The sequence below is a fragment of the Sapajus apella genome, unplaced genomic scaffold (genome assembly GCF_009761245.1).
Source record: "Sapajus apella isolate SASKATOON/1434 unplaced genomic scaffold, GSC_monkey_1.0 scaffold1, whole genome shotgun sequence".
NCBI lineage: Eukaryota > Metazoa > Chordata > Mammalia > Primates > Cebidae > Sapajus > Sapajus apella.
In genome coordinates, this window is record NW_022436941.1 from 67,243,534 (window position 1) to 67,256,257 (window position 12,724).

Genomic DNA, 12,724 nt, shown 5'->3' on the forward strand with positions numbered 1-12,724 from the left:
ATTCTTCTGTATCAATATATCTAGTCTTTCTAGCACCATTTGTTAAAGAAGCTGTCCTTTACCCAATGTATATTCTTGGCATCTTTGTCAAAAAAATAGTTGGCTGAAAATGTGTGAATGTATTTCTGGGATCTATTCTGTTTTATTGGTCTATGTGTCTGTTTTTATGTTAGTAACATGCTGTTTAGGTTCCTATAGCAGCTCTGTAGTATAATTTGAAATCAGGTAGTGTGATGCTTCCAACAGTGTTCTTTTTGCTGAAGATTGCTTTGGCTAATTATGGTCTTCTGTGGGTCTATGCAAATTTTAGATTTTTTTTCTATTTCTGTAAAGAATATTATTGATACTTTGATAGGAGTTGCATTGAATTTGTAGATCATTTTGGATAGTATGGACATTTTAACAGCATTAGTTCCTCCAGTCTATGAGCATAGGATATCTTTCTATTTGTTTGAGCCCTCTTCAAGTGTTTAATAGTCTTCATTGTAGAGATCTTTGGTTACATTTATTCCTGTTTTTTTTGTTTGTTTGTTTTTTGATTTTTTTGTAAACGCTGTAAATGGGATTGCTTTATTGGTTAGTTTTTCAGATTGTTTGTTGTTAGTGTATAGAAATGCTACTGATTTTTTATGTTGATTTTTTATTCTGCAACTTTGCTGAATTTATTGACCAGTTCTAACAATTTTTTGGTGGCATCTTTTTCTAAATCTAGGCTCATGTTATCTGTGAACAAGGATAATTTGATTTTTTCCTTTCCAATTTGGATGCCCTTTATTTTGTTTTCTTGCCTAATTGCTGTGGCTAGGACTTCCAGTACTATGTTGAATAAAATTGATGAAAGTGGGCATCCTTGTCTCATTCCAGATATTAAAGGAAAGGTTTTCAAATTTTCTCCATTTAGTATGATGTTAGCTGTGGATTTGTTATATACATCTTTTATTGTTTTGAGGTATGTTAGTTCTATACCCAGTTTTTTAAGAAATTTTATCATGAAGGCATATTGAATATTGTTGAATGATTTTTTTTTAGCATTTATTATAACTATCACATGGTTTTTGTTCTTAATTCTGCTAATGTGATGTATCCGTCTATTCATTTGCATATGCTGAACCAGCCTTACATTCCTGGGATGAATCTCCATTGATCACAATGAATATTTTTAATGTGTTGTTGAATTGAGTTTGCTAGTATTTTGCTGCGAATTTTGTATCTATGTTCATCAGGAATATTGGCCTGTAGTTTTCTTTTGTGTATGTGTCCTTGTCTGATTTTGGTATCAGTGTGATGTTGATCTCATAGAATCAATTTAAAAGTATTCCCTCCTCTTCAACTTTTTAGGATAGTTTGAGTAGAATTGGTGTTATTCTTCTTTAAATGTTTGGTAGAATTTAGCAGTGAGGCGATTAAGTTCTGGGCTCTTCTTTGATGGGAGACTTTTTTACTGCTTCAATCTTGTTACTTGTTATTGGTCAGTTCTGGTTTTCTGCTTTTTTGTGGTTCAGTCTTGGTAGATTGCATGTGTAATGGAGTTTCATCCCACTCTTCTAGACTTTCCAATTTGTTGGCAAGCTAAAGATTTGTCAATTTAGCTTTTTTTTTAAACCAACTTTTTATTTTGTTAATCTTCTGTTTTTTTGGTCTCGGTTTCATTTATTTCTGCCCCGATCCTTATTATGTCTTTTCCTCTACTGATTTTGGGTTTGTTCTTGCCTTTCTAGTTCCTTGAGATGCATCATTAGGTTGTTTATTTGAAGTCTTTTTACTTTTTTGATGTAGATGCTATACACTTCTCTCTTAGCACTACTTTTGCTGTATCCTATAGGTTTCGGTACATTGTGTTTCCATTTTAATTTGTCTTGAGGAATTTAAAATTTCCTTTTAAATGTCTTCATCAGTCCCTCCATTGCTCAGGAGCATGCTGCTTTATTTCTATGAATTTGCACAATTTTCAACATTCTTTCCATTATTGATTTCTAGGTTTATTCCAGAAAAAAATACATTGTTATAACTTTGATTTTTAAAAAATTATTAAGACTTATTTTGTGGCCTGCCCTACCGTCTATCCTGGAGAATGTTTTGTGGAAACATTCCATGTGTTCTGGAAAAATATGTGTATTCTGTAGCTGTTAAATGGAATGTTCTGCAAATATCTGTTAGGTTCATTTTGTCTAGAGTGCAGTTTAACTCTCATGTTTCTTGGTTGATTTTTCTGTTTTCACAGTGTATCCAATGCTGAAAGTGGAGTGTTGAAGTCCTTTACTATTATTGCATTGTAATAATACAATATATAGTATTATAATCTCTCCCTCTAGGCCAATTAATATCTGTTTTAAATGTTTGGGTGCTTTGGTGTTGGGTGTATATTTATTTAATTGTTATATTCTCTTGCTGCATTGACCCATTTATCATTATATAATATCCCCCTTTGCTTTTTTTTTTTTTTTTAAACTGTTCTTAAAGTTTATTTTCTGTACTATAAAGCATAGCTACTCCTACTCTTTTTTGGTTTCCAGTTGCATGGAATATCTGTTTTAATTCTGCCACTTTCAGGCTGTGCATGTCTTTATAGGTAAGGCAGCACATAATTGGGTCTTTTAAAAAATCTTAACCCATTTAGTCACTCTATGTCTTTTAATTGGAGAATTTAATACATTTACATTCAAAAGTATTATTGATAAGTAAGGGTTTATTATTGCCATTTTGGCACTTGTTTTCTGATTGCTTTGTGGGTCCTTCCCTCCATTTTCCCTCTCCTACTGTCTTCGTTGTGGTTATCCATGCTGCTTAAGTGTCTCTGTTATACATTTTTACTTTCTGGTTACTATGAAACATACAGAGGCCTCTTATAATAGGTTATCTCTAACTGATATGGACTTGACTTTGATTGCAAAGAAAAGAAAGAAAACAAACTCTATATTTTAACACCTTTCATTTTGATTTTCAATTTTTCAGTTTACATCTTTTTATATTGCTTATTTCTTAACCAATTGTCATTATTTTTATAAAATAGTTCTGTCTTTTAGTCTTCTTACATTAGTTCTGTTAGTGGTTTCTTTATTTCAATTACAGCATTAAAACATTCTAAATTTGTCTGTTTTCTTTCTTTTACCAGTGAGTTTAATATCTTAAGATGTTTTCATGTTACACATTAGCATCTATTTCTTTCAGATTGAAGAACACCCGTTAGTATTTCTTGTAAGGCAGGTCTGGGGTTGATGACTTCCTCAGCTTCTATTTGTCTGGGAAAATCTTTATCTCTCCTTTGTGTATGAAAAAAGTTTTTCTAGGTACAATATGCATGGCTGGCAGTTTATTTTTCTTCAGCACTTTGAATATAGCATCCCTATCTCTCTTGGCCTACAAGCTTTCTGCTGAGAAATCCACTGCATGTCATATTGGAGCTCCATCAAATGTGATATTTTTTTCTTTCCTTTTGCTGCATCAAGTATCCTTTTTTGTCTTTGATTTTTGCTAATTTGATTATGATGTGTCTTGCAGAATTCCTCTTGGGTTGAATTTGGTTGATAACTTCCAAGCATCTCGTACCTGGATGCTGTCTTCCTTCTTCGGATTTGGGAAATTTTCAGCCATTATTTCCTTAAATACGCTTTCTAAACCCTTTTCTCTCTCGTTTCCTTCAAGAATTCCCATTATGCAGAGATCAGTTCACTTAATGGTGTCCTGTAATTCTCTTAGGCCTTCCTTACTCTTTTTAATTCTATTTTTTCTCCCTTGATTGGGTAATTTTATATATTTTGTCTTCAGGCTCATAAATTCTTTCCTCTGTTTGATCAAGTCTGCTGTTGAAGATTTCTAATGAGTTTTTCTAATAAAGATTTCCAATGAGTTCAGTTGTTGTATTCTTTATTTGTAGGTTTTCTATTATTTTAAAAATTGTTTTCATTTCTTTGTCAAATTTCTTATTTTGTTCCTGGATTGTTTTCCAAATTTCATTTAGTTTTCTATACATATTTGCCTGTGACCCCTGACCTTGTTTAAGAGGATTATTTTGAATTCTCTCTCAGAGACTTCATAGACCTTCAGTTCTTCTGGGTTCATTGCTGTAGCTTTGTTGGTTTCTCTTGGTCATGTCATATTTCTCTGAGTTTCCACAATCTTTGTGTGTTTACACTGATGCCTGAACATTTGAGGAGACTGCTACCTCTTCCAGTTTTTAAAGATATTTGTTGATGATGTTAGACCTTTACTACTTACTATCAGAACTTAAATGCTATTCTGTTATTGCTTCTCATTCTGGGGAGGACTTACGGTGAACTGAACTGACACACTGCGGTGGAACTAATTTGTTGCCCTACTGTTGTTTCCTGGCCTCAAAGACTCATAGTGAACACTGGAATTCAAATGCTGTTCCATAGCTAAATTGTTGCCCTCACATTGTTTTTCAGTGTGGGGAAAACTTACAGTGAGCACTGGAAGTTAGATGTTGCCCCAGAACTATATTGCTGCTCTGCAAATGTTTTCCAGTCTGAGGAAGACAAGTTGGCACTGTAACATAATTCTGACATTTTAGTTGCTTCTGGGTAGGAGAAGCCTCCATGCAAGCACCTGGTCTTTGTGGAACATCCAGCCAAGGATTTGGGCTTTCCTGTGGGTTGTGACCCTTGCAATGCTATGGTGCTAATCAGTCTCTTCAACTTGGCATCTCCACTTATCAGAGTGCAGAGAAGCTCTCAAGATCCACTTTCCAATCACTGTGATTAACGCCCTGCTTTTTGTCCCCAATTCACTACAGGTGGTTTAGTCCATCTGGCATTCCTGATGGCTCCTGTGGGACAGAATGGGAGTGGGCTTCCACAAAGATCTGAAGATCAATGGAGAGATGGAACATGCACCTCCAATTCCCTTCTCTCACCACAGAAACCATGAGTTTAAAGAAATTCTCTATGAGTGGTATTTTGCTGGCTTGGGAGGGGCACAGTCTGAAATGAACATTTCTTTTACCTGTTGTGACTTCTCTCAATTCTGCAAGTGTAGGGAGTTCTCCAATTTTCCCTCAAGTTCTGGTGAATTCAGGGTGGTATTCTTGTCTTTGAATATTTTCTATTTATATGTTTGTTGGGGGACAGATGCTGGGGAATCTTCTACTCCACAGTCTTGCTGATGTCACTGTACTGTTCATACTTCCATCAGCATCCTAGTCACAACCACTTACGCAGTAACTAAGGAGTGCCAAACTTTCTCTAGTCTTCTTGTCTTTTAAGCCCTCAATAGCTAGGCTTTTTCTAGCTGGTTTCTACAAATTCTTCCAACCTCTTTCCATTACCCAGTTTCAAAGCCACTTCCACATTTTTGGGTATCTGTTATCAGCAACACCCCACTTCTCTGTACCAATTTTCTGTATTAGCTTGTTTTCTGTTGCTTGTAACAGAATATTTGAAACTGGATAATTTAAAAGAAAAAGAATGTATTTCTTATAATTATGGAGGCTAAGACGTCTCAAGTTGAGGGGTCATAGCTAATGAGAACCTTCTTGCTGGTGGGGCCCCTTTGAAGAGTGCTATGGCAGTGCAAGGTGTCACATAATGATGGGGCTGAACATGCTAGCTCAGGTTTCTAGTCGTTGTCTTATAAATCCACCAGTCTGACTCCCATGATAACCCATGAATCCATTAACCATTTAATCCATTAGTTTATGAATGGATTAATGTGTTCATTATGGCTAAACCCTGATGATCCAATCACCGCTTAAAGGCCCCACCTCTCAAAGTTGCCACACTGGGGAATAAGTTTCAAAATGAATTTTTTGAGGGGTATTTAAACCATAGCAAGGTATAGGGCTTCAGATGTGCAAGATAAAAAGTCTGGAGATCAGCCGGGCGCGGTGGCTCAAGCCTGTAATCCCAGCACTTTGGGAGGCCGAGGTGGGTGGATCACGAGGTCAAGAGATCGAGACCATCCTGGTCAACATGGTGAAACCCCGTCTCTACTAAAAATACAAAAAATTAGCTGGGCATGGTGGCACATGCCTGTAATCCCAGCTACTCAGGAGGCTGAGGCAGGAGAATTGCCTGAGCCCGGGAGGCGGAGGTTGCAGTGAGCCGAGATTGCGCCATTGCACTCCAGCCTGGGTAACAAGAGCGAAACTCCGTTTCAAAAAAAAAAAAAAAAAAAAAAAGTCTGGAGATCTGCTTCACAACATGTGGACATACTTAACACTATTAGATTGTATACTTAATGGTTAAGATGATAAATTACAGGTTAGGCATTTTTTACTATAATTTAAAATCTAGGCTTGTTATACAATAAGTAGTTCACTCTCTCTTGTAAAATTTACTACCTTATCAAATTGTTCAAATTGAACCAGTGACTGAACTGTGGTCTTCTCTAGAGTACTTAAAATTACTAAAATAAAAGAATAAGTATGTAAACTAATAGCTGGTAATGCTTTTAAAATAATTCACTTATTTAAACTGTGACACAAAAAAAGATGTTTTAAAATTTTACTCAAGTACCCTTTAAAAATAACAAACATATTAATTATTTGATGTCTTTACTATATCTAAAATAATTGCTGTGACAGAGATAGGGACACAGTAAAAGAGGTAATATTGAAGTTAGTATACTATACTGCAGATACTATTGAAATACCTTAGAAGTACTATTGAAATATTTTAACAGAATAGCACGTTAAATAGACTGGCTAAAGTTCTTATACAAGGACCTCATGTAAATAACAACAAAATAATAATAAGTCCATGAATTGCATACAATATATACACAAAATTTGGATGCCTAAATTCTTTTTCTTTTTTTGAGATGGAGTCTTGCTCTGTCACCCAGGCTGGAGTGCAGTGGCACGATCTTGGCTCATTGCAACCTCAGCCTCCTGGATTCAAGTGATTCTCCTACCTCAGCCTCTTTAGTAGCTGGGATTATAGGCACATACCACCATACCCAGCTAGTTTTTGTACTTTTAGTAGAGACAGGGTTTCACCATGTTGGCCAGGCTGGTCTTGAACTCCTGACCTCAGGTGATCCACCTGCCTCAGCCTCCCAAAGTGCTGGGATTGCAGGCATGAGCCACCGCACCTGGCCTGAATGCCAAAATTCTTAAAAGAAACATGGGGAGTTATTTCGTTATGAGCTCCATAAGACTAAGATCTGGCAAAAACAGATCTTGAAGTATGAGATGAAACCTCAAACTGATGTTTCCATTAAATTTCTCCATTAAACAAGCCATCACAGTAGGGATAAATTTGCCACAATATTAAACACTGACTAGAAAACTTCTGTAGTATAGCAGAGGACATGGCCAGTTCATGCACTATCTATGCTAAATTAAGCTCAGTATGGTTTCGGAATGATTCAAGCACATTACATTTGCATTGTGCACTTTATTTCTATTATTACTACATTATAATATATAATGAAATAATTACACAATGCATCATAATGTAGAATCAGTGGGAGCCCTGAGCCTGTTTTCCTGCAACTAGACAGTCCCATCTGGAAGTGATGGGAGACAGCGGCAGATACAATCAGGCATTCAATTCTCATAAGGAGTGAGCAGCCTAGATTTCTTGCATGTGCAGTTCACAATAGGGTTCACACTTCTGTGAGAATCTAATGCCACCGCAGATCTGACAGGAGGCGGAACTCAGGTGATAATGTAAGTGATGGGAGACAGCTGTAAACACAGATGAAGCTTTGCTTACTTGCCCACTGCTCACCTCCACCTGTTTGGCACAGTTTCTAACAGGCCATGAACTGATGCCAGGGGTTGGGAACCCCTGCTCTAAGTAATAGTTTTAGCATCCCCAAAGAGAGTCATAGAATTTATACAATTGTGTTTATTAATGTGTACTAATAGGTACAGTTATTTTCTGGGTGGGTTGAAGTATTTCCCTATCAAAAATCCACAGCCCTTACTATGACAAAATAAAAACATAACAAAACAACAAAATAACAGTACAATTAGATTTTGTGTTACTTGCTTAGAATATTCCAATTATCTAATACACAGACATATTTAATTAGAATGCCTATTTATAGAATGCTTACATAAAATCTATGTAAGACTTTTTTTATTACTCATAAACTTTATTGTCCTTATCACTCCTAATCCTCTGAAAAAATGAAAAGGTCCTTGACCCAACTGAAAAGTTACATCTGCTAGATAGGTTAAATTGAGTTTCTCCAGAGAGCCGTTGCCAATGGTTCACAGAAGTTGACTGCTAACCCAAAATCATCAGAATAAGCTGATGATTACATGGAGTAGATAATTTTGGCTCAAGATCATTGGAAGAAGATTCCTCTCTATAGAACACTCTGTTGCATACTCTTATATTTTACCTTTGTGGTAATACTATTACTATTCTCCTTTATTGCTGTAAGGTCTTCCACTTCTGACTTAGCCTATCATATTCACTTTACTAGTGATAATAAGTTACCTTTGTCTAGACCTGAGTTGGCAAACTATGGCTTACAGACTGAATCTGGCCTGCCACCTGTTGTAAAAAAAGTTTTATTGGAACTTAGCCACAGCCATTTTTTTAACATGTTGCCTACGACTGCTCTTGTGCTACAACAGCAGAACTGAGCTGTGACCAAAAAAATGTATGGCTCACAAAGCCAAAAACTTTAATATCTAGCTTTTTACAGGGAATGTTTGCCAATCCTTGATCTAGATAATAATCATAACTCTATAATTTGGTTCTTCCAAGCTATTTTTAGCTCAGCCACTTAAATAAATGATGTTAAGCTATGTTACTGTAACTTTCCAATAACAATTCTCTTTGTCCAAGAAGCCTAGTGAGAAGGAAAACAACAACAACAAGAACAAAAAGCCAAACAAACAATACTCTGCATGCAATATACACACAAAATAAAGTGTCCTTGTATCAGGAAATTACAAAATGCAAACAATAACTATTTGTCAACAGTACTCAGAAACAGTATATCTGGAGTTCCATCTATGTTGAATTATCTCGTGTATACCTTTTTGTTATTTTTTTCCCTTTAAAACAATGAGACTCCTCAGTGCCAATACAGGACCAAGGTTAATTGTTCTGTTGAATCATTAGTTAGGCCATTCCAACAGTGTAATTTCTGTGGTAGTCAGTCTCCAAGATAGTACCTAATGATTTTCACTTCTTGGTATTCATGCCCTCGCACACTGTATTTCTCCCACACTGTGCCGAGGTTGATGTATGTGATCTCTATGGCAACTGTGATGGTATGCCACTTTCATTGTTAGGTAATAAAAGACAATGCTGCCTTGTTCTCTATCATACAATTTACTCTAGGGAAAGTTAGCTGCCATGTTGTAAGCAGCTCTATGAAAAGGCTCATGTGGCAAGGAACTGAGTCATCTTGCCAACAACCAGTGAGAAACTGAGGCCTCCAATTCCTCAGCCAGGTGAGTGAACCTTCTTAAAAGTGGACCCATTCAAACCTTCAGAGAACTGCAGCCTTAGCTGACATTCTGGCTGTAACTTCATAAGAGACACTAATCCAGAACCACTCAGATAAGATGCTCCAACACTTGTAACCCTCAGGAACTATATGACATAATATTCTTGTTTTCAAGCTGCTAAATTTGGAATCATTTGTTACAGAGCAAAAGACAACTAATACAATTTAGCTCCCCAGCATCCCAAATGAACTATATATCCTTTCAAAGGGTACATAAAACCCTTTATGGAGAGAGAATTCTGAGAATAATGATTCTATCCACAGGAGTGAAATTACTAGAAGCTTTTATAGAAAATTACTTTGGTTGATGTAGTAAATAATACATCCCAAAACTATGAGGCATAGCAAACACAACAAACCAGTTTAAATTCTTTAAACAAGTAATTATAAATAATAGAATTGTCTTGGATTTTCTTTTTGTCAACCAGGGAAAATTCTTTACTATTGCAAACATTGTGTATTAGACCTAAACACTTCAGATGAATTGGAATAATCTATATCCAAGCTAAAAGAAAAGGCAACCTGGCTACCTGGCTACCTAAAATAAACTTGGAAAGTCTTTGAGACTTGTTTTCGTGATCAGGTCTGGGAAATTTGGGGTCATTGTTGTGAAATATCTTCCAGACCTTTCCAGTTATACTTATCTCACTGGTGTTCAATGTCTATGTTCCAGAATCTTAAATGCTTGTGTGCAGCCATTGAATCATCAATGATTCAACAAATGACTCAAAGACAAAAAACAGCAAAAATTTATTTTGATAGACACGTAAAACTGAAAATCAAATCTCACAGATGAAACTTCACCCTCAAGGAAAATCACCAACAGGGTTAAAGAGGTGCACAACACTTGAGGTTTTCTCCTGCAGCTTTGATTTAGGAAGGACTAAAAATAAAGAAGTTTCTACAAACGTAGGAAAAGACTGATTTTTTTTTTCTGTAGCAATGTTAACGAAACAGCCACAAGAACCGGTTTTAAACCCCTTCAGTTGATCAAGAATAACCTGCATCAGTGAGCTGCTCACGAATGAGTCCGCTCGCTGGGGAAAGACTCACTTCAATAAACACACCGCTCAGTGCCAGCTAATCAGCAGCAGTCTCACCTGAGTAACTGAGTTTCCGCAGATGACGTTCAATCACTCATACCCCTGAAAATCTGTCAATTTCTGGCACTCCATGCTTCCCCTAAAGAAAAATCTGATATAAGGCTAACAGTCTGCTGTGCCTGACTGGCATAGCCCTCCCTGAGTATGGGAAGCAGCACATTCAGCTTTTTCTTGTCAATGTTTTTAATGTTGAGTGCTGGTCTCATCATCCTTTGACCAACTCCCCTGATTCTTTTATCATTTTTAAAAACTCTTCCTGTTTAATACTACTAAGAGTAATGGTAATGATGATGATGATGATTTTGTAACCTCTACTTACCATATGCCGTGCACTGTGCCAAGGGCTTTCATTATTTTAATGTCTGGCTACCAGCACTTTTTAGATTTTCAGGTAGCACTCACACCTGAGGCTATCCCTGGCTTATTCCATGTGCCCGTCATTTGCTGATTGCCTTCGATTCACTCCTCACCCTTTCTCTGCTCTATCATGGAAGGCTGACTCCTGCATATGGGATTTGCCAGGCTTTCCTGTCAGCTGGCTTCCAGCTCTCTTCTACTACTGGGAATCTGTGGTGAAAGATGGAAGACCGGAAAGGAGGAAGGAAGAATATTTCTTCCCTTTTGGCTTCTGGAGATGGCTTGGCCAATAACTGTATTTCTTCCTATTGCTGCAGCTCCTTTGAACATATCTTATTTCTTTCGGTGATGAAGGCATGATGTAGATATCTAGGTTGTTTGGCAATCCTGTTTGGATTCTCAGCTTTTACAGCACCAATAATACATTCTTTTTAAAACAGCTTGAGTCTTTCCAATTTCCTGGACCATTGATAGAATCAGCAAGAACAGGTGGTAGAATTCATATCAGGTGGAATTGAGAATCTTGAGATTTAGTCCCAAGTCTGTCTCTGAATCACATGTGACCTCGAAACAATCACAGGTTGGTGCTTCAGTTTTGCTATCTATACAATGGAATTATTGATCTTTAAAGGTCCTCCTCCTGGCCCGCTGCCACTATCCTACCCAATTAGAACCTTCTAGAGTGCTTGGCTTGCAAAACTTGGTTTAACATTTATGAGAGTTATAACTTCTATTCTCTCATGTAAGAGCTTAAAAATTGCTTTAAAATGAAAATGCAGAGCCCTTGTTTAAACAGTAGGAAAAAGGTGTCATTAAAAGTGTTATAAATAAAGATTTTTCCTTTAAAAATTTGTAGTATTTATAAAATGCTATAGCGGTAATAGCATAAAGGTGATATATGAGCAACAGTTAACTTAAAAAGCATAAAAATTTTTCTGGCATTATATATTATACAATACAACATATAATACTACTTTATTAATGTGGTGTCTTGAATAATGATAAGATTTTTCAGGCTAACTTTCCACAAACTCATTAAATGGGTCATCAAAATTTAAACTTTCAGAAATTTTATTTTCAATGGATACAATTTAAAGTGACATTAGTTTCTCTTGGAAAATGACAGATTGCAAATATTTTTTGATTATTTTAAGTTTTGATGAGGATCTTACTGCTGATGCAATTGCTATTGGAGCTGTTAAGAGTATTTTGTAGCCTGTTACCGTTGGGACACATTTCTGATAAATTATTATTGTTACTATATTTTAAGACTAGTCCAGTATAGTGTTGAGAAGGGGGGAAGAGTAGAACAAAGACTTTGATCTGTAATTGACTATGAATAATCAATTGAGATAACTCACCACTCTCAGGTCATCCTGATAAATTGTTTTGAAATAAAAATTTTAGCATATGTAGAGCTGATGATTCTCTTGGAGCAATTTTTCTAAAAATATTTAATTATTTATACAAATTAATTTTGTATGAGACTAAATTTAATTGTAAATGTAAATTTATACCATGGCATTTTAACGTTTCCTTTGACGTTTCCTATAACTTGTAGAGGTTGTACAAGAAACTAAATGTGGCTTCATGATTTGTATAAAATTCAAAATGATGATTTATGCAGTCTACCAGTGTATCTTTAATTATAAGGAGAAAACTGATTTAAACATGGTCTCAGCTGCCATGGTGGCACCTACCTGTAGTCCCAGCTTTTTGGGAGACTGAGGCAGAAGTATCCCTTGAATCCAGCAGCTGGAGGCAGAAATCCTTAAGTCCAGGAATTTGAGGCAATAGTGCGCCATGATCATGTCTGTGACTAGCCACTG